This window comes from Rhinatrema bivittatum, chromosome 2 (assembly GCF_901001135.1).
Source record: "Rhinatrema bivittatum chromosome 2, aRhiBiv1.1, whole genome shotgun sequence".
NCBI lineage: Eukaryota > Metazoa > Chordata > Amphibia > Gymnophiona > Rhinatrematidae > Rhinatrema > Rhinatrema bivittatum.
The window spans coordinates 171,431,394-171,453,748 of NC_042616.1; the positions used below are offsets into that span (position 1 = coordinate 171,431,394).

Consider the following 22,355-nt stretch of genomic DNA (forward strand, 5'->3'; position numbering starts at 1 on the left):
CAATCCTTGCTAACTCAGTTTGTTAGCAAACGAAGGGCAGGCTAAATACCAGGATGTGCTGACATCAATCGGAGGGGACGTCCCCGAGGTTCCCGCCATGACGTGGATAAAGACGTGGGTGACATGCGTGCGCGCACCCTAGGAGGCCCTTAGGAGAAACATGGCGAACGCCATTGCTGTTGCCGATCCGGGGACGCCGGAGAGAGCGGTATGATGTTGCGGTGGCACCCAACTTCCCAAGGCTTGAAGAGCGAGAAGGAAGAAAAGTGAGGCACAGAAGTCGAAGCCGTCTGAGACCGACAGACGCAACAGACAGCACCATTTGCCTTCTGCCTTCCCTCCATTCCTGAATCCCCAATGTTTAAATCATCTAAATCCCCCCTAAAAACACAACAGCCTCCTGAGGAGCAGCCGCTCTTTCAACCAGGCACACCCCAATACCAAAACAAATAGGCCCACTCTAGGTACTGGGTGGGAGAGTCTTTGGTGCCAGGGGGAGAGGTGTACACTACAGGCAGCTCATCATGCAAAGTGGCACAGTTTATCTGAGCTCTAATGCTGCCAATTTTCACACTCCCATCTCAACTGAATGATTAAACAGTGGCAGGCCAAGGTGAAATGTTTGGTTATAATGTGTGAGGCCATTTTCTCCCCATCTACACATTAACATAGCTGTTGCATCCATCATAAAGAGTGGAAGCACAGAAATACTTGTGTCAAAAGCCAATGTGAGCTATTTGGATGCATACATAGTGCATGCTCTGGTGTATGCATTGGTGTTTAAAGAACCTAACTACGAGCCCCATATCAACCCCAGACACAGATATAGTCAGAGGTTAACACAGCATGTCACCCACCCAGACATACCCAGACACACGTCTGTTAGGACATCATTGATTACAGACTATCTCCAGCACTTTTGTTACCTACCGAGGCCCAAATTTGCTGTTCCTGGTCTGTTCATCATCAACCATCAATGATGTCTATGCCAACCTTGCCCCTACCTGCTAATGAGGTAGTCAGAGTCATTATTCCTCACAGAAGATTGTCTACACCTGGCAGCATGACCTATACACTTCAGAAGTGGCTTTCAACAACATGTTAAGGCATGACACCATCCTATTCCCAATCAAGCCTTCAGATAGTCAGACCAACATCCTTGTACACCCTTCCCAAACAGCTAATACAACCAACATGACAGCCCAAAGCCCTCACAATCTGTATATGAAAGTTGACTGCTTATCTAGGTATAGCAGGGCCAGCTTGCATGGTCGTGCGCAACCCCTATGAGATCTGCTAGCTTGCAATGACCAGTAAGAAGTTTGGGAGTGCCATGATAGTTGACATGTGCTTCCCAAAAGGCTGTAAGTGAAGGCCTGCTATGTGAGCACTTCAATGTCAGCACTGCCTCAGAAACAGCTGAGAGTGCTGACACCTGTTTCTTTGCAGGCCCATGTGACACTATGCATCCGATGTACATGTGGATATATTCAGATGCACATGGATGTCAGATAGGGAATCTGGATGTAACATGTCAAGTATGTGATTGATAATTGTAACTGTCAACTTGTAGCTTCAAGCTGTGCCTTTAAGCAGCTGAGCTACTTGTGATTTCTATGACTTCTAGAGCAATTGTCTCCAATTCCTAGGCCCTGCTGGAGTTCCATCATACCTATGCGACTATCTCACCAACATGTGAGGGCTAGAACAGGGTCAAAGGCGTAGTTGAGTCAAGCGAGAAGGCACAAGCTAGGGCAAGCTCTGTACAATGTCTTGGCAGTCCTACACAAACTCTATTGGGAGATTTGACTCTTTTGGCCTGACAATCACTATGAATATATATTAGGCCAGCCACATCTTTTTGATGTTACGTTTATTTTGTGTCTACTTTGTCTACTACAGCCTATTGCACCATTACCATGATGTTGTTTAACTATGCCTAAGTGGTTTCTGTTACACACTGACCTGGTCAGAGGACCTGTGAGTAAAAAAACAGATAAGACCAGCTCGAACCATGGAAGGGGAAGGAGTAGATGAGGACTAACAGCAAAGTAGCGTTTGCTGAAGCTGACTGCCAATCCTTGTGGTCTCCCATGCTTTTGCAGGGGGACAAGAGAGATCACAGGTAAATCTGGAATGACATCTATTGGGATACCATACTGTAAAGCCAGATATGGAATACACAGCAGAGCAGCACTATCTCAGTGACTCTGGGTGGGGCATACATTAAAGATCCCCCCATTTTATCTAAACAGCAAAATCTACTTTTGATAACTCTGAAGGTGCATTCTATGACACAGCGGGTAGAACATAAGGCTTCATTGCCCTCATCTCCGCCGGCGTGTTGGGAATAGCAACAGGTGTGAGAAGCCAGGACCTGCAACCATATCCCAAATCTCCTGCAGCAAAGAGAGAATGGCTGCATCACTCACATCACTGTGACTTTGTGATATCGCTGCCAACCCACAGCATGCTGTTACATATTAGAAGCTAAGCTATAGCTTGACATGAGTCTTAAAAGGCTATTTCCAAACCCATGTCCATGCCGCTTTTTATTACGACACCACATGTATATATAACATTGTGAACTAATACAAAACCTACAAAAAAAGACACTCAAAACCTATATAGCAAACTTATTATAACATAACAGTAGTAACATCAAGAACTCAAACAAGAGCCCTGCCTGTGAAAAAGCATGCACTGTAAATATTACACTGAGTCTCAGAATACCAATGCATCACCTACTGGGGAATCGAAACAAGCCCGATTGCTATAGATCCCTACACAGAACCTACACGCTAGCAAAATCTCTCACCTTGGTCACAGGCACAGAGCAGAGACAGACCCTCACCAAATACAGAATAAAGGATCATATATTAGAACCAGCAGTATGCAGACAAAAACTGAAATGAAAACTACAAGAAGCCAGACTCTGTCTACAATGTAACAATGGAAAAGCAGAAGCACCATTCCTCATAAAACAATAAAATCAAGAAACATAAAGCATCGATTATAATAGTAGAATCACACTAATAAAAGAATAAATATTTCAAAACTGCTGACAAATGGAACATCTATTAAAGTCATATACATTTTTTTCAACAGGAGCTTAGCAAATCTGCTTTTCAGGATATCCACAATGAATATGCATGAGATACCTTTCCATATAGTGCAAGTAGTGCAAAGGCATCATATGCCTCTGTTAAGGGAGACAAAAAGCTGACATGTAGAGTCAAAGATTTGCTGCATCCTGTTGCTATGGGAAAGCTAAAGAGTAAAGCCACTGGCACCACCTCTTTTCTAATGTGGCCTATTGTGCCCAAAGATTGAAAGCTCTGGCATCACCTCCAGCCCAGTATAGCCCCTGGGAGTTGAACAGTGAAGCTGCCAGCGCTGACCACCCTCCCTCCACTTGTGATCCACAGGAGATGAAGACTTGCTACTCCCTGCACTACTTCTAGCCACCTCAGTGGCCCAAAAATCTAAGACCTGCTGCTCCCTGTTGTCCAATACTCATGGGAATGGAGAGTAGGGGAGAGGAATGGTGGGACTGTGGTACATAGGGGGGACTATGGTACCAACAGTGCTTAGGAGTGAGAGAATCCTAAATCTGTCACTGGGGCAGTGCATGTAAATCTATCCTATGCATATTTATTGTGGATATCTGAAAAACCAGACTGGCTTGGAGGAACTCAAGGACAAAGATGAAAACCCCTGGTTTAGGGCATACTATACTATTACAGGTGTATTAAACAATCTTTGTACACATGCTAAGATTTAGTGCATAGACTCCATAATGTCTTCTGGTAATATGCACAGAAAATAAATAATTTTAAAAGGGGTTATGCACATAAAAGTAGCATATATTGTAGCAAAACTTTTGAGAATTCAGTTCTATAGAGTGAATTTTCAAAGGAGTTATGCATGTTAAATTAGCAATTTTCAAAAGCCAGTTTATAAAATACTGTGTAGTAATGCTCCAAATGTACACGTGTATGTTTCAATATGTGCAAATATTTCCACAGCCAGAACGTGCATACTTTCTTTTCCTATTTTATATACATTTATTTATTTTTAGATTTTTATATACCGGCGTTCCTATATGAAATAAAGATCACATCGGTTTACATTGAAACAGAACATGAAAATTGCCAAAAGGCATTACATAGAACAAGGTTATGAAACTTGGAACAGAGTACATAAGTTCAAAATTTAACAATAACGTTGTAACATTGATGACCAAAAGATAAAGGAAAGAAAAGAAAAAGACTTAAACAATTAAGTTGACAGGTCTTATTGAGCATAAAAATTATAACGTATAAGTGAGAAAGTCTCAAGTGTCCTGCAGCAAGAGATTAGATACCGAAGTAGGTAGTGGTATGGAAAATGGGGGTTTGTGAAGAAGATATGCTCTTGCTGGTTGGAGGGGAAAAAATGATGATCATGGTCCTGGAAAAGCTTGGCTAAAGAGCCAGGTTTTAAGTTTTTTATACATATGTACGTATCTTCTAGGTGCATTAAAAAATAGAACATACATGTATAATAACCCCAATTTATATGTGAAGGGAGCTAATTTATAAAGTATGGCTACAGTTTTTGGGTGGGTGGCCAGTGTGAACTGATGAGGGTTTAGGGTGAGATGCTAGATTTTCTAGATGCAGCCTTCTCAGAAGCATTATTTGGTAGTGATTGTGTAAGACTAACTGAGCAAATGATGCATGATTAAGTGATGCTTGCAAAACTATGAATGTCATTCTTTCATCCCAAGTAGTCAGTGGGTACCAGCAGGGTTGTAATCAATCCTTACCATGCCTGACAGTACCTGTGATTTCTGCTATGCATTAGGAATGTGCATTTGTTTTAAATGAATGAGTAAAATGTGACAAATGAGGCTATTTTCGGTTCCTTACAAAGGAAATGAAAATAGCATCCATCAAAAATACTCCAAAATTTTAATGTATTTTCGTATTTGTGCAATTTAACAAAAGAAAAATGGGCTTCTAGCGGGACCAAGCTGAGGCCTAGTCCCATTGCTGAGGCCTAGGCACAATACCAGAGGCTGTCGCTGAGGCTGAGTCCCATCAACAAGGCCCATGCCTAGGCCTAGAAGCCTAGGATCAGGCCTTCCATTGTCCTCTTTCTTCTCTCAAATAAAAATGATAATGTCCGGCTGAAGGACACGCCACATTGATGCCACTGCAGTGCCTTCCTCCTGAGCATATGGCACCATTTTGATATACGGTCCTTAAAATGTATGGATGTACATCAAAATGGCAACATCTACTGGGGAGGAAGGCACTGCAATGGTGGCATTATGGTGCATCATTTTCATTCAGTGGAGGAAAAAAGATGATGGAGGAAGGCCTGGTCCTGAGCCTCCAGGCCTGAGTTTCGGTGACAGGACCTAGAATTGGACCTTAGTGACAGGACCTGACCTCAGGCAGGGCCACATCATCGAGCTTGGGCCTAGGCCTAAATGATGGAACCAGGCCCCAGAGTCAGGCCTTGATCTTGGTCCTGAGACCTAGCCTTGGCCCTGGCTCTGGCCCCAGCATTAGGCCTAGGTCCCAGCCCCTTTTTTTCTTTTACAGTGAAGTAAATTGGGCCTATTGATTGCTTCCCCCATTAACTTCAATGTAAAACAAAAACACAAATGAAACAAAGTTTTTTTTTCATTTGAAACAAACCTGACAGTTTAATGTGACCTCTGAAATGAATGAGCAAAACAAAACAAATTTTTTGACTCTGCACACCCCTACTATGCATGCAACTGTCAGCACCGTAATGTGGTTCCCTCTTGCCATCATGAGATAAATATGGAAAGGCCAGTAAAGTGTGTGCTATAAAAATGTAAATTACATGTTTTCCTATTTGGTAGGTGTATATGTGACTCTAATTCCCTACCCCTTTTCTGCTTCCTTCTCAGACTGATCTACAGCTGCGTCCATGTCCACAGAGCATCCCACAATGGCCTCAGGTGTCAGTATGCTTTGCAGTCTCTCTTCCATTGGTGTGATAAAGAGTGATACATTTCTGGCAGCCCTCCACCAGTTCCTGCAGCATGGCAAAAGTGCTTGATTGACATCTCCTTCACCTGTCTTTTAAGTCTGAAAACACTTCTTGTTAATGACCAATGTACTTTTGGTCACTCCCAAGCTGCTGACACTTCTAGTGAAATTGGACCACATTCCTTTGTGATCGTCATGGATTTCTTGACAGACTCTCTTTTAAACAGTAATTCATAGAACTCCAGGACATTTTCTATCAGCAGCTCATTATTCTTGCTATTGACATGAACATTGCAAATCTGTGACCTTGTCTAAGCTGCTGCACTAGTGCCTTCTGACCTGATACATTCAGGATTTGGCTCATCAGACTTTTGATTATCACTGGTTGCCTGAGCATGCCCTTCTCTGCCTGCTGCTATATAGGCCACTCCTCTACTTTCTTGCCCTTTCCTGCTCCTCCACTCCTAATTTCTTTCCAGTTCTTTCCTCTCATACCCTCTAATATGCACCTCTCACTCCAACTCTCATTCCTCTCACATGCCATTTGTTCATCTCAAGCACTACATACACACACCCGAAATAAGGAACACTTAGGATTGACAGTTAAAAAAAAAAATTCACAAAAAAAAATCACACACTCAGAGATGCATGAGTATGATAGACAGAAAACACAAATACAAATTCTGAACTTGATAGATTTTCATCAACTCAGTGCACCTCATATTTACTACATCCAGATGCTTTCTCTCCATCTCAAAGCACTGCCAAAGATTTTCCACAAAATGCCTAGCTATATAAGATTCACATGTTTGTTTTCTTACATTATCTGCAAAATCTTGCTCAGCTTTAATAAAATGTGAATACTTCAGGCACAATATGTTGACTTAGACGTGATAACTCCATTTAGACATGATGATGGCAAATATTTCACGACTTACTTGTGACCAGTAATTTTTGGTGAATACTACTACAATGCTGCAGATATAATGTGTGATAGGTTTCTCCAGTATGATGTGGTATCCAGAGAAACCTTTCGCCCTTTAATAAACAGACCCATGTGTGCCTTATCTGATGCTAAGGCACTTCACCTAGATAATGAATTCTTTGAGTAGGGATCTGCCAGCCTCTGAATGTGTTTGTATTTGTATTCCTTTTTTGTAACTTGTCTTCTATGACTTGCCTGTTATCTCCCTTCTCTATGCATATTGATTGAACTCTATAAATAACTATTAATAAACTTATTTTGTGGTATATGCAGTAAAGACGTTGAACAGAAAGAAGGACAATAACACAGTTAACACTGTACAGGTGTGCAAAAAAATAGTTGTACCCAGTGTGAAAAGTGCAAAAACGAATATTCACAAAACAAAAACTGTATTTTTCATACATCTATAGATTCTTATTAGCTGTAACCTATTAATTTTGGTTCACAATTTTCTATGAATGTTATTAGAATTCACCACTTTTTGACTTTGCTCAAATCATTGCCCCTTAAACTTAATGGCTAAGGTTTTTATATAAAAGTGAAAATGTTTTACCACAAAATTATTTGCAAAACAAAAAAACTATACTTTTTGCACATCTTACTTGTGGGGGTGTTATTGCTCTGAGATGCTTTTGTAGCCAAACCACCCAAGTAAAGAAACAGTGACAAACTGGATAAAAAAAGTAATATAAATGGAATTATATTTAGCATTTACTCACCCAAGAAAATGGTATTACATCTGAAATATCAGAAGACAGCAGCAACTTGATAAAACCTTTCATTGTTTCTTGTTCTTTTGAATATTTTTATATACTATGGCCTTTAATTGTATACGTCTTTATTTGACATTGGAACGGTCACTTCCTTTAAGGCAGCATTTCATTATTAGCTGTGGAATAAAGTTTAACGGGCATGTTAAAACCTCATTGCACAGAGTGCTATTTTTAGCCCATGCAAAAGGGTCTTAACATTCCTGTTACGTCTATCCCCCATCACATTAAGGTGAAAGTGCTAAAATTAGCACCTATCCATATGTAAATGAGCTTTGAGGGAAATAGTGCAGTAGGCAGCCTCCTCCCGTTATTTCCCATGCCATCTGTAAAAGCAAAACTTTAATACCTACCTGTAACCAGTTTTTACATTTTTTTCCATGCACAGGCCAAAATCCCCCATGTTAATGGCCCAAAGTTCTAAGCAGTACAAAAAGACAGGATCTTCACAGGCAGGAAGAATATCGGAGCCTTCTTGTTTGTTCTGCTGTACCCAAGCACACTTTACCTGGGATGGGATCCAGAGAGGCCCACTCTAAGCACACCTTCTCCAAATTCCCCCGCGCCGGGAGCCTTGACATCCAAACGGTAGTGTCGGGAAAAAGTATGCAAAGATTACCACGTAGCCGCCCTGCAAATTTCTTCCGCCGAGATATGCTGACATTCCCCCCAGGAAGTGGCCTGGGAGCGAGTAGAATGGGCACGTAGCCCCAACAGCAGAGACCGACCCTGCAGCATATATGCCGAATTGATGGCCTCTTTTAACCACCACACAACGGTAGTCTTGGACGCCGCATTGCCCCTCCTCGGACCACTCCAGAGCACAAAGAGATGATCGGAAACCCGAAACGCATTAGTCACCTCCAGGTAACGTAATAGGACGCGCCGCACATCCAATTTACGGAGGTCCTTAGCCAAGGGATCCGAATCAGCGAGCTGCAAGAATGACGGTAGCTCCACCGTCTGGTTGACATGGAAGGAGGAAACTACCTTGGGTAAAAAGGAGGGAACCATACGCAAGGATACTCCTGACTCTGATATCCTCAAAAAGGGCTCCCTGCACGATAAAGCTTGAAGCTCGGAAATTCGATGCTCCGAAACAATGGCCACTAAGAACACCACCTTCAGCGTCAAATCCTTCAAGGTGGTTTTGCGAAGAGGCTCAAACGGAGCGCCACACAAGGCCCGAAGGACAAGATTCAAATTCCAGGACGGGCAAGACTGACGAACTGGAGGCCACAGATGTTTCGCCCCTCACAGAAAATCGCTACATCGGGATGAGCCGCCACAGGCTTCCCCTGGATCAAACCACGTAAGGAACCCAGCGCCGCCACCTGGACCCACAGGGAACTACATGAAAGACCCTTAGACAAACCGTCCTGCAGAAACAGAAAGATATCCGGCACGGCTGCTCGCGTAGGAATCACATCCCGGTCCAGGCACCATGATTCAAACAACTTCCAGACCCTTACATAGGATAAAGAAGTAGACGTCTTCCGGGAACGTAAGAGAGTAGAGACCACCGGTTCCGCGTAGCCCTTGGACCTCAGTCTTTGCCTCTCAAAAGCCAGGCCGCTAGATAAAAGCGATTGACCTGGTCGAAACACACGGGTCCTTGGTGCAGGAGATACGGAATATACGGGAAACGAAGAGGCTCCTCTACCGCCAAGTTCAGAAGGTCTGCGAACCACGGGCGTCGTGGCCACTCGGGTGCCACCAGTACAACGTCCGCCGAATGTGCCTCGATCCGCCATAACACCTTTCCTATGAGTGGCCACGGTGGAAACACATAGAGTAGTACCTCCGTCGGCCATGGCAGAGCCAGAGCATCTACTCCCTCTGCTGCCATCTCCCGCCTTCGAGCAAAGAACCGAGGCGCTTTCGCATTCTGGAAGGCTGCCATCAAATCGACCGCAGGTGTGCCCCACCGAGCACAAATGCGCTGAAAAGCGTCCTCCGCTAGCTCCCACTCTCCGGGATCCAGCCAATTCCGACTCAAGAAATTGGCCTGAACATTGTCTACCCCGGCTATGTGGGAGGCTGCTATACAACTGAGATGTTGCTCCGCCCAGGCGAACATGAGACGAGCCTCGGACGCTACGGCCTGACTCTTGGTTCCCCCTTGCCAGTTGATGTACGCCACCGTGGTCGCGTTGTCGGACAACACTCTGACTGCCCGACTGCGAATGAGTGGAAGGAACTCCAGAAGAGCCAGCCGGACTGCTCTGGTTTTCAGTCGATTTATGGACCACGATGCCTCCTGAGGTGACCACTGCCCCTGTATTGAGCGCCATAAACACACCGCTCCCCAGCCGAGCAGACTGGCATCCATGGTAATGACCGTCCAAGACGGGATCTCTAAAGGAACACCTCGACTCAAGTTGGTCGGATACAACCTCCAATCCAAGCTGTCCCTGGCTGCCTGTGTGAGGGGCAAGGGCAGATGAAATTCTTCCGAGACCGGGTTCCATCGGGAGAGCAACGCTGACTGTAAAGGCCGCATATGGGCGAACACCCAAGGCACCAATTCCAGTGTCGACGTCATGGACCCCAACACCTGCAAATAGTCCCAGACAATGGGCACCTGCTTGGATAACAATCTGCAAATGTGCGCTTGCAATTTGAACATCTGGTCTTATTTATTTATTTATTTATTTATTTATTTATTTATTTATTTAATATCTTTTCTATACCGTCGTTTAGTAGTGCACCATCACAACGGTTTACAGGGTGGCACGCATATATATATTTGATTAAATTCTTACTAACAAAGTGCCAAAACATTTACGGTAACAATTTTCATAATCTGAGGTATATAATGTGAAATCTGGATCTTGTCTTTTATATGATTAATAGGAAATCATACAATAATTGAACTTTAAACTGCAAGTTTCTTAAGTTATTCTATAATGATGATGGATATTCAATTATGCTAATAGGGTGACTTTAGCTTTGTGTAGATGTTCATTCGCTTATTTCTTTAAACTTCTTGTTCCCCATTCATATTGTAGAATGCTTTTTTGAAAAGCCATGTTTTTAAACTTTTTTTAAAGCTTTTTAAATCACTTTGTAATCTTGTTTCAAGTGGCAATGAATTCCATAATGCTGGTCCGGCCAAGGAAAGGGCTCGTTCTCTAACTTGGGTAAGTTTTGCTTTCTTGACTGAGGGGATGGTTAGTAGAGCTCTGTTGGCTGATCTAAGATTTCTTTGTGGGACGTGTAAGCGTAGTGCTGTGTTGCGTGAGAGAAACCATTCCCTGAGGCGTGTCAAATAACGCTCCCAAAAACTCCAGTGACTGCGACGGCTTCAGCTGACTCTTGGAGACATTGACTATCCAACCTAGTTTGTCCAACAACTGGAGTACCCGCTGGATCGCCGCTTGGCAGAACGTCTCCGACTTGGCACGAATCAGCCAATCGTCCAAGTACGGGTGCACCAACAAACCTTCCCTTCGGAGGTGCGCTGCCACTACCACCATAATCTTGGTGAATGTTCGAGGCGCTGTGGCCAGGCCGAACGGGAGTGCCTGGAATTGAAAATGCTGCCGCAGCACTGCAAACTGAAGAAACTGTTGATGCTCCGCCCGAATGCCAATGTGGAGATACGCCTCCGTGAGGTCCAGGGAGGCCAGAAACTCCCCCTGACGCACAGAAGCGATCACGGAACGTAAAGTTTCCATTCGAAATCAAGGAACCCACAGACATTTGTTGACCCCCTTCAGGTCCAGGATAGGCCGAAACGTTCCTTCCTGCTTTACCACGAAGTAAATGGAATACTGGCCCCTGCGAAGCTCGTTGTCCGGGACGGGAACAATCGCCGAGCTCCCTGAGGTGAGCCAGTGTGGACCGTACCGCCCGGTGCTTCGCTGAGAACCCGCAAGGGGATACCAGAAAAAATGGGAACGGCCGGCGTGAAAAATCTAATTCGTAACCGTGTTTTATCACATCTAGGACCCATTCCTTGTAAAATCGGCTGAGACGCCCCCCTGTTCTGGGAACGGAGGAATGGACCGGCCACCCATCATTGTGCAGGCTTGCCCCCCTGCACAGTCTGACCGGCGCCCGAACGACCGAAACGGCGCCTGTGAAAGGACTGCGAATAAGATTGTTGGCACTGGGCACTGTGACGAAAAGAAGAGACTGATCCCCGGGAGCCTCGAGGCTGGCGACCACCGCAAAACCGTGACCGGGTAGGGGCAGCCCCCCTAGACTGCGGTCTGTCCTCCGGTAAACAGTGAACCTTATTAACAGTTTCCCCTGTCTGCACTGGAACAAAGACCATGTATACTTTTTACCCGCGGGCTTTGCACCAATTTTCAAACCAAAAGTGCATGCATGCAGACTTTCACTTTAAAAACTGTCATGGGTAGAAAATATGAGTGATCACTTGCACCAGCTCTTTATGGGTGGAATTTTGTTTTAAAAATGTGTGTGAAAATATGAAAATGCCATCTATGTGAACACTTTTCCTCTCCTGACCTAAACATAACCCCCCTCCCCACCCAGGAATGGCTTCTCTCAATGTAGCTAAAAGTTTGCGTGCACATAGAGGGCGGGCAATTTTCAGGGAGCCAATTTAGACAGGTGAAAGGTTTTTTTACTCACAGAAATCACTTGAAAATCAGCTTCTATGGGAGTATTTTTAAGACTGTGCACGCAGTTTGCATTAATTTTCAAAGGGACAGTGCATGTACATACGTTCACTTTGAAAACTACTCCAGAAAAACTAACGCCACACATTTACACCTGCTAAGTTGTGTGAGTGGTTTTTCAGAAGAAAACTTACGGGCATACTTCTGAAAATGCAAAAGTACGTGTGTAATTCCAAACCCCTCCCCAGGGAATGCCTCTTGAAACTGCAGGAAAAGTGTACCGTCCGGGCAATTCTTAGAAAGCCCATTTCCCCAGCAAAGCATTGTTTTAACCATGGAAATGGCTTTGAAAAGTTACCCTCTTATAGGTATTTCCGACACCATCAGGTGTAACAGAAAATGCTGAATGAATCTTTGCCCCACCCAGTCATTATTTTTAGAGCTAAACCAAAATGTTCTTAGTTATGGTTCAAACTTGCTAACTTGATTGCTCCCACAATGGTATAGAAATATCTAGAAGACTGCTTGGAGAATTTTAAAGTTGCCAATGTAACACAGCATTTTTTTATTTCACACAGGGCGAGTATATCTTCTTAAATACTGCACTGAAAACAGAGGGCACAGCTTTTTTTTTTTTTTTTTAATCTTGCCTATTTTTTACAGAATCACATGTTTTTAATGATCCTCCTTAAATGGGGACAGATAAAATTATAGTTGAAGACAGATTGCAGAGCTTCTGCTGCTTGGTGAGTAGAAGATCCTCTTTTTGGTTGATGAATGGAGCTTCTGTTTCTGAAACACAGGATTGCTTCTTCTGGTCCCAGCTGAGACACAGTTTCCTCACAGTTGTGTCCAGTTTTGGATTTTAATAGATCTTAGGCAACATAGGTAATTAAGGAAATAAATTAATAAAGATAAATAATATGTTAAATTACCTGTGTCTGTGTGCTTGTGGGGACAGGGACTTGGTAAAGATATGTAACAAACTCCCTCTAGTGGTCAAAGGAACAACTGCTGATCAAAGGACAAAATAATGAAACTGCTGCTTGACTGGCAGGAGTGCTGTCTCTGGACCACATCTGGCTGCTGATTCTAATCACTGCTGAAGTACACATCTTTTTTTTCTCACTGTGCGCAGTTTGCATGTGTATTAGCATTACCGCCGGTTCCCTGATGGTAATGCTAATGTGCATGTAACAGCCAAAATATGTACAATTTATAAAGGACTTATACCTGGAGTCCCCCATCATCTACCATCTCTAAATGGGCCTGTGGAGCCACCAAACCCCGACTCATCCCCAGTAGTAGCAAATCCAAAATGCCACCACTGACACTCTGACTTCCATGCAAAGCCATGTGCAGGCAAAAGTGTAAGCAGTGATATACTGGAACTGGCACCAGTTCCCTCTTGCCAAATGAAGATTTTGGAGGGATCTAGGGTGAGTGGGGTTTTACATGCTTGGAAGCCCGTTTAGCGTTTGATCACTAGGGTAGAGAGGGAAGGATGTTTTAAGAGAGCCTCAACGTGTTTTTGCCTTGGGGGAGATTGAATGTAAGGGTGTGTGTGGGGGGGGGGGGGGGGGGATTTGACTTCAGGGTCTGTATTTCTGTTTGGGGCAGAGGCATAGCCATAGGTGGGACGTGGGGGACCTGTGCTTCCTCACTTTGGTTCAGTGAGCAGGGTCAAGTCCAATCTGCCTCAGCTCCTTAAAGGTGCAGCAGTTGGAGGGCCTGGAGGCACTGGAATCACTGCCAGTTCATGATTCCCTGTTCATTAATGAAGCTCATTTGAATGGGAAACAACACTGCCCTTAAGCTAGACATGTAAAAGTTTGAAATCATCAAAGTCTTTGTTTACTTATGACAGGTTATTATTTATCTCCACTCCTTTCAGAGCCTTCAAAGTTCAGGAATGCCTGGGCTGGATGGAAGCCTATTTATTTATTTATTTGTTGAGTTTTATATACCGTCATTCGGTAGAGCCATCATAATTGATCTTTACTGAGAAATTAACACATATAATATCGAAGACTTCAGAAGTGTCATTAGCACCGGGCACATGGGAACCATGCCCCGTACCCAAAGATTGGTGCCCTGAGTCTCATCCACGGCCACTGCCAAATTTTGTTTTCATATCCTCAACCTCTCCTTCCTGGCTTCGGGTAGCACTGCACTGCTCTACTGTGCCTCAGATTGTCCCACAGCTGCTAGGCCTGACTTTCACGCAGATGAAGAGACAAAAAGCAGGAGAGGCGCATGCAGCAGCAACTTGGACTGCTTGGAATTGCTGCCGTCGCTTGTTTCCTGCTTCATTTTCTGCTGCTGCTCCTGCCTCCCTCGCACTGCCTCCCTTTGCTTCCATTGTGTGGGAGGAGAGATACTTCTGCTTTCTTCTTCCAGGTCCCGCAACTCATTGTCATCCCCACTGGGCTGACCAGCCAAAGGAGAGAGCTGCCATGGTAAGGAGGAGGTAGGGACTGCTGTCTGGGAGCCAGGAGGATGAGAAAAATGCCCCGGGATTGCTGAAAACGTTCAGGGTGCTATGCAGGGAAAGAGGTCATGATAGGCAAAAGGTGATGGGGGAAGAGAGCGTACGCTGCAAAAATGGTCAGGGAAATAATGAGCAGAGGGTAAGGAGACTAGGAGGTAGGCTTAGTTTAGTTTATGAGGCGCAGGGGGATGGTGGAGAGAGAGTGGAGGAAGAATGAGGTCGGGGGGGTGGGAGAGAATGGCAGGTGTTCAGGGAGATGATGAGAAAAGAGCGGAGTCAAAGTAATGGTGGACAAAGCGAGGATCAGGGGGAGGATGGGGAAGAGCAGGGTTACGGGTGGTGGGCAGAGTGTGGTAGAAGAATGGGGCTAGGAGGATGATGGGCAGAGGTTAAAAGAAGAGTGGGGTCAGGCTGATGGTGGATATAGGGTGGGGAAGAGTGAGGGAAGAGGAGTCAGGGGGATGGGTAGGCAGAGTATTAGGGACAGCAAGGTCAGGGCGATGGTGGGCAGAGTTGGGGCAGTCATGGGAAGTGCTGGACAGAGGGTGGGGCAGGAGGAGAGGTCACCTTTGGTCCTAGTCCAGGTTTAGGACTGGCAGCATATGGAGAGGACAGGGGTAGGGGCAGAAGGCAGGAGTGATGATGTCTTCAGTTTTCTACTGTAGTCTTGTCTTCATGGGATTTCTGGTTTAGTGTTAGGATTTTGCTTGCTATGCAGCCTTGCTACCACCAGAGGTCCCCATGGAGCTACACCTACTCTTCCTCCAGTCATAGTGTCCATGAGCTCGTGACTCTGCAAGACTTGGCTTATTTAACCCAGCCTCTTGCAATACACAATGCCTTGTCATCGAGTCTACTCGACTCCCTGCTTGGCCCTATTCTACCTTGTATTGCTCTGTGGCCTCCAGGCCTTCTGGCTCTGTCTTGCCTACCCTTGTGGCCTTCTCAGGCCTTCTGCCTAGCCTGCAGCCTACGGGCTCTCTAGTATCTCTCTGTCTGGTCTTTGGGTCTTATGCTTAGTGGCCTACAGGCCTTCTGAACTGCTGCCTTTGGGCCTATGTTTTCCTCGTTCTCTGTTCTGTCTAGTCTTGTCCTGTCCTTTTCTAGCCTAGTCCTTGACTCAATATCAATCTCCTGCCTTGCCCAAGTCTCCAGCCTTGCCGTGGCTCAGTGTCCAATCATGCATTGCCTCAGTCTCCAGCCCTGCTTGCCATCGTATCCACTCCAAGTTCTAGCCTGCACCTTGATTTCGACCACAGCCTAAGTCCTGACGGCCGCCAGAACCCAAGGCGTCCTGTGGAGGAAGTAGATGGTATAGGCAGAAGATTCTTTCTGCTCTGTCCTGAAGTCCTGTGCTGCCCTCATGGGGGCTCCTCAGCTCTAGCCAGACCCTCAGCTGTGACATTTAGTTTATTTGCATGTTTCTATTTGTAATTTGTGGTTCCTTATTCTGTATTTGGTAAGGATTTCTCTGTGTTTTACATGTGTAATTGAGGTAAGGGATTCTCCTAGTGTGTAGTTTCAATGTTGAGGGTCTATAGCAGTCTGGCTTCCATATGTGATGGGGCTATGCCTAAATCACTAAATATAATCCCAAGATTTGTTTTCAGCTATGGGCAGTGGGAGTGAGTTTGCATTTTTGAATCCTCCCGATGCCAAAACCTCACCTTTCTGGGGGATAGGCTTCAAGGGTGTATAAAGTTTCTTGGAGCATGCTCAATAGTCAGAGGGTCAGGCACAGCTGAAGAAGCCAGGAGGAAGGCACCAGAGATCCCTCCCAGGACTTCAACAGAGATGGGCTAGGAGCTGGAGGTCACCCCTTGCTCTCAGAGCAGAGAGGAGATAGAGAAGGAGAATTATTTTTTAGATTCATCCAGAGTCTCAACTGTGGAGAAGTGCTTGATTATGAAGATTTTTGTCTTCTTGGTCTGAAAGGAAAGGTGGGCCCCCTGTTTCCCTGAGGATTGAGATTGGATATCTTTTTACCCAAGTGAGCAGACAAGCAAGGGTGGAGAGAGAATGAGAGACCTTTGAAAGGAGAATCAAGGGCCTCAAATTTGGAAATTTGGATTACAGTTTAAGATTTGGGGAAGTTTGAAACTCATTTTTTATACTTTTGGATTAGGGCTATTTTTCCAACAGATTGGCTGATGCTGGAAGTCACACTCTAGCTGACTCACCCCACTGGCAATGATATATTGACCGAGGAGGAAGGTGCAAGAGATAGGAGAGTGATAAGAAGTTCACCATGGACAAGGAAATCCTGTGTTTTATTTTTGGTTTTCTGCTGTATGCTGATTCTCAATTTTTGTGGTCTTTGCCTGGACCCTATTCTTTAATTTGCAGTAAAGGATTTATGTTGAACACCATTTCTGGACTCCTTTTGAGAATGTTTTCCCTGCTGCTTCCAGTGAAAGGGTTGAATAGATGGACACTGGGTTGAGTTTACTTTCTACCTATTTTGTTTCTTTGCTCCTTTTCGGGACCCTGTTGCACCTTATTGAGATTTTCTACCTAGAGTGTGAGCTGTGAGTAAGCCAGAGAGTGATTGTGCCCAAGGCCCCAGAAGATTTTCTTCCTTCTGTAGACGCAGACTCGGACCCAGACCTGTAACATCCCTGGTAAAAGATAAAGCACCAGCACTTTATATGCTACACATAGAAAGTGTATTGGCTCCTAGGGTCTGGTGAAATTTTAAGAGCTGTGGACCCTTGCTGCTGTAGTAAGGTTGGTTCAGCCTATGGGGTAGTGCCCGTAGGCCCTCACCGACAGCTGGCAGAGCTACGCAAGAGAGAGACTGAATAAGAGCTTCACCTATACTAACCCCTTTCCCCTTGGGTTGAGTCCTTGGGTTCTGGGGGTGGTCAGGTCTTAAGCGAGAGTCTCTGCAATGGCATAGGTGTTGATCCAGGACCAGGCTAGAGTCAGATGCTGGTGACAAGCAAGAATGGTCAGTGTCCAGGCAAGAGTCAGAGGCAAATGGCAAACAAGAATAGTCAATGTCCAAGCAAGGGTCAGATCCAGAAGTCAGTCCCAGAGAATGCAGGGAGATAAGGCAAGGGGGACTGAGGACACAAGACAGGCTGAGCTGGAGAGATGAGGCAAGGCTGAGCTAAGCTTGAAACTTGAGGCAATGCTGGGCTGCAGAGATGAGGTAGGAATAGGAACGCAGGAACCAGGAGCAACAACATACCCTACACACAATGCAGGAGACCCATTACTGAATTATTGCAAGACTAAGGCTTATATAGGTCTGAAGGGATTATGTCTTCAGAGGGTGCCGACTCTGGTTTCTCACCAGTGAGCGTATATTGCGCACATGCACTTAAAGAGCATGGAGGCTTGGTGGCATGACGGTTGTGGAGGTTGGAGCCGGTGGTGTTTCCGGCATGCTGCAGTCGAGGTTGTAGACATGGCAACATGGGAGAGGGGCGCTGGCAAGCTTCCTGGCATATGGGGCCGTGCCGCGTGGAAAAGTAGCAGCGGCGGCAAAAGCATCGGCCCCTGAGCAATCAAAGCAGACGGTAATTGGGAAAGGAGACAGCAGCATGAGCCTCCCGCGGCCAATGGGATTCTTCTTTCTTGACCTGCGGGGGCTGGAGGAGGAGGCTGCTGCAGCTACCATTTGTGCGGGGGTGGGGGGGGGAGAGGAAGTGAGTGAGAGAAAGAGAGAGAAGCAGCCAGCCTGCCTGTGTGTGATTGCGAGCATGTGTGTGATTGAGAGAAACTGGTCAGAGAGCTGATGTGTGTGTGTATGTGAGAGACAATGAAAGTGATTGTTCAGGGAGATGACTGATGTGTATGTGAGTGTGAGAGAGAGAAAAAGCATGGAAGTGAGAAATCTGGGTATGTGAGAAAGCAAGGGTGTAAGAAGCCTGGTGTTGGTGGGGGGCTGTGCGTGTGTGAAAGAAAGCATGGGAGTGAGAAGTCTGTATGTGTGTGCATGCATGAGAGACTGGTTGGTAAGGTGACGGTGTGTGTGAGAGAAAGAGACTGGTGTGTGTGTGTGTGTGTGTGAATGTGAGAGAAAGAATGTGATTCAGGGAATGAGAAGCCTGTGCACGTGGAGAGTGAGCATGGAAATGAGAGAGAGACTGGTGTGGGTGTAATAGAGAGAAAGTGATTATGGAAATGAGAAGCCTGTGCATGTGAAGAGAGTGAGCATGGGAGTGAGAAACCTGGGTGTGTGTGAGACTCAGCATGGGAGTGAGAAGCATGTATATCTGAAAGAGAACATGGGAGTGGGAAGCCTGTGTGTGTATGCATGAGAGAGATCAGATGACTGGTGTGTGTTTGTGTGTGTGTGTGAGAGAGAGAAAGAAAGTGATTATGGGAATGAGAAGCCTGTGCATGTGGAGAGAACAAGCATGGGAGTGAGAGACTGGTGAGTGTGTGTATGTGTGTGTGTGTGAGACAGAGAAAGTGATTATGAGAATGAGAAGCCCATATATGTAAGTAGAACACGGGAGTGGGAAGCCTGTGTGTGTGTGAATGGCATGAGAGAAAATGTTCAGGAAGGTGACTGGTGTGTGTGTGCCAAAGACTGTTTGGGAGATGATTGGTGTGTGAGAGACAGAAACTGGTCATGGGGACATGACTGGTATGGTGTGTGTGTGTGAGACACATGGGCACTAAGGAAGAGGACCATGAGTATAGAGCTTAGCTTCTACTGCTGCTTCTGGTATGTGCCATGGCCTGCATGGAAGGGGAGTAGGAGAGCTGCTGGAGGGGGTAAGTAAAGGTGGCTTTTTAAGTTTATATTCCTTGATTGACTGCCATTTTAATTATGTGATGTCTGCTTTTTTGAAATATTTTATTGGTGTTTGGAGCATGTTTAATAGTTTTTATGAGTTTTTAATTGTTGGATGTTATTCTGTTCATAGCTGTTTTGAAACATTTATTCTGCTTATTAGTATAGTTTTACAATTATTTCTGTGTGGGGATCTATAGCTGCTTGCTAGTTCTGTTTTCCTAATGAGAGGTGTATTGGTTTTTAGGACCTGATTTAATATTTGTAGTGTTGCCTTTTCATAGATAGGGTTGCTCCTGTTTGAGTGTGTTCCATAATACAAGTGTAACTGTTTGCGGATTAGTTTATGTGCATTACTACAGATCCTGGGAGTATGTTAGGTCGGTTCTGTGTCTGTTACCGAGATGAGATATTTTACTAGCATGTAAGCGTTTGTATCAGTCTTATTTGTTGTGTTTTCTCAAGAGGACATGCATTGGTGGTAAACTGCTGTCTTTTCATAAGTAGGGCTATTGAGCCTGGAAGTAGAAGGAGTTTGAGTTGCTGTTACTGAGATGACATCAGAACCAGAATATCTTTTTTGTAGGGTGAGTTGTATGGGGAATGTCATAATTCTGCTTTACATCCATTATTGTGGGTCAGGGGGGTTCCCGTGGATGCAAACTGTACTTTTACATCTAGCCCCGTGACGATCATGGGTCAGTGTGTCATGCATGTGAGAACCTATGGTGAGTTGAGTCACATTCACATTATAAATGTCATAATTAAATGATAAGTATGCACTAAAATCCAACCCCCTCCATAACTCCGTCCCCATATGACCAAAGCCCCACCCCCACCCCGCCCTGCCGGGCCATGGAAAATTGGTCTTGCTTGAAGCCGGTCCCTGGTGCAAAAAAGGTTGGGGACCACTGAGATAAAGTGTCATAGGTCAGGCAGGCTGGGCTGTGATTTCCCCCAGCAGGGCCAGACTCTAGGGCAAGGCCAGACTGGGTCTTCTGCCTATACCAGCCACCTCTCCCGCATGTTGAGTCCTTGAGCTCTGCTGGCCGGCAGGACTTTGCTGAAACCGGACAAGCTGGGTGGTGGATACAGGTACAGGCTGGGAGCTGGAGACAAGGCTGGTACTGGCGGCAGGCAAGGGCTGTGTATAGGCAGGACTGGAGGCAATGGCAGGAATCAAGGAAAGGCTGGGGCTGGAGACAAGACCTGAAACAGGAGACAATGCTGGGACTGAAGACAGGCAAATAAGAGCTAGAAGTGAGGGCAAGGCCTGGACTGGAAACTTGTACTGGACTGGGACAGACAGGACAAGGACTAGACAAGACAAGACTAGGCAAGGAATGGACAAGAACCTTACCAGAACAAACAATAATAAACAAGAAGGCCCAAATAGGGTACAAGGCTGGGCTAGGTGAACCTAGAAAGCCCAAACACTGCAAGGCAGGACAGATAGGCCCAGAAGGTCACTGAGCAAGGCAGGAAGGCCTAAAAGGCCACAAAGTAAGGCAGGAAGCCAAGGTAGGCCACAGAGCAAAGCAGGAGGCCAATGTAGGCCACAAGGCAAGCGTGGTCAGGTCAAGTAGCCAAGGTGACTCGATGTAGAGGCAAGGAGTGTTGGAGAGGCTGGGCTAAATAGGCTTAGAGCTGCCATACCATGTGATCAGTGAGGAGGTGGCTACACCAGCTGTGAGCAGGACTTGCTGATGACCTCTGCTGGTGTGGAGTCTGCATATTAGGCGGAATCCTGACAGTATGCCCCCTTTTAAGACCCCCTCCTCTGGTAGCAGAATCACACCCCCATCCTCTCTTTTCCTTATCCCCTTCCAAAGCCCCTTTTACCCTTCTCTTTCACTTGCTCCTCCCAGCTGATCCCCTTTCAAAAGCCTCCTTGACCCACTCTCCTTCACTTCTTCTCCCCACCTGATCCCCTCACTCACCGTGGCTCTTCCCCCCCCCCCCTATAAACCCCTTGGTCACTCAAATTATTTTCCCCTCCCAAGCCCCTCACTCCCCCCTGGCTCTCTCCCCCTCTATGGTTTTTCACTCCTCCCATACCCCTCACTCACCCTGATACATTACCTTCCTCCCTTCTTCCACCACACAAACCCTTAACTTTCTCTGGTTCACTACTCTCATCCCCAGTTCACTCCCCCATTTCCCCTGGTTCACTCACTTCCCCTCCTCCCCAGTCCCCAGTGAGTTTGTTCTCTTCCCTCCAGCCCACAATCTCAAGTTAACAATCTACAGGACCTCCCCATGCCCATGGACCCCCTCACTCAGAGGGCACTATCTGCAAACGAGGAAGAGAACAGTGAATCTGCAGTATTTGTGATACATCCTTCCTCCTCCCTTAGCGGACTTGAATATCCTGCTTTGAACCTAGGGGTTCAAACTTCATTGTTCAGGTCTCAGCGGGGGAGAAGGGAGGATGTACTGAAGGATCTGCAAGGTCTCCGTCCTCCTCCTCCTGTTTGTCCGATAGAAGCCAGTGAGTGAGGACATCCAGGGGACGGTAGCGGGGAAATTGTGCTGTTCATTGCCACCAATACATCTCTTCGGGGGCAGGTGGGTGGGGGATTAAGGGGGTTAATGCACCATCCACTACCATCAATGTTTCTCTTCTGGGGTGGGCAGGTGAGGGTAAATGCGCTATTTCACTGCCATCAAATTTTTTGGTCCTTGGCAAGAGCTGAATTTTGTGGCCCTTGCCACAGCCACACAATTATGGGAGTGTGGGTGCCCTAGCAGAGGGG

At 45.8% G+C, this 22,355-nt stretch overlaps 1 protein-coding gene across 2 annotated transcripts in view; it reads left to right on the top strand.

Annotated features, from left to right (window-relative positions):
- The window catches only part of HEPACAM2 (HEPACAM family member 2), a 217,815-nt gene extending 211,144 nt beyond the window's left edge, over positions 1-6,671 (top strand). For both annotated transcript variants that reach the window (XM_029588890.1, XM_029588892.1), the window contains exon 10: positions 5,930-6,671. The gene's annotated coding sequence lies outside the window, so the exon portion shown is untranslated. The remainder of the gene's footprint in view (positions 1-5,929) is intronic.
- The last annotated feature ends 15,684 nt before the right edge of the window (positions 6,672-22,355 follow it).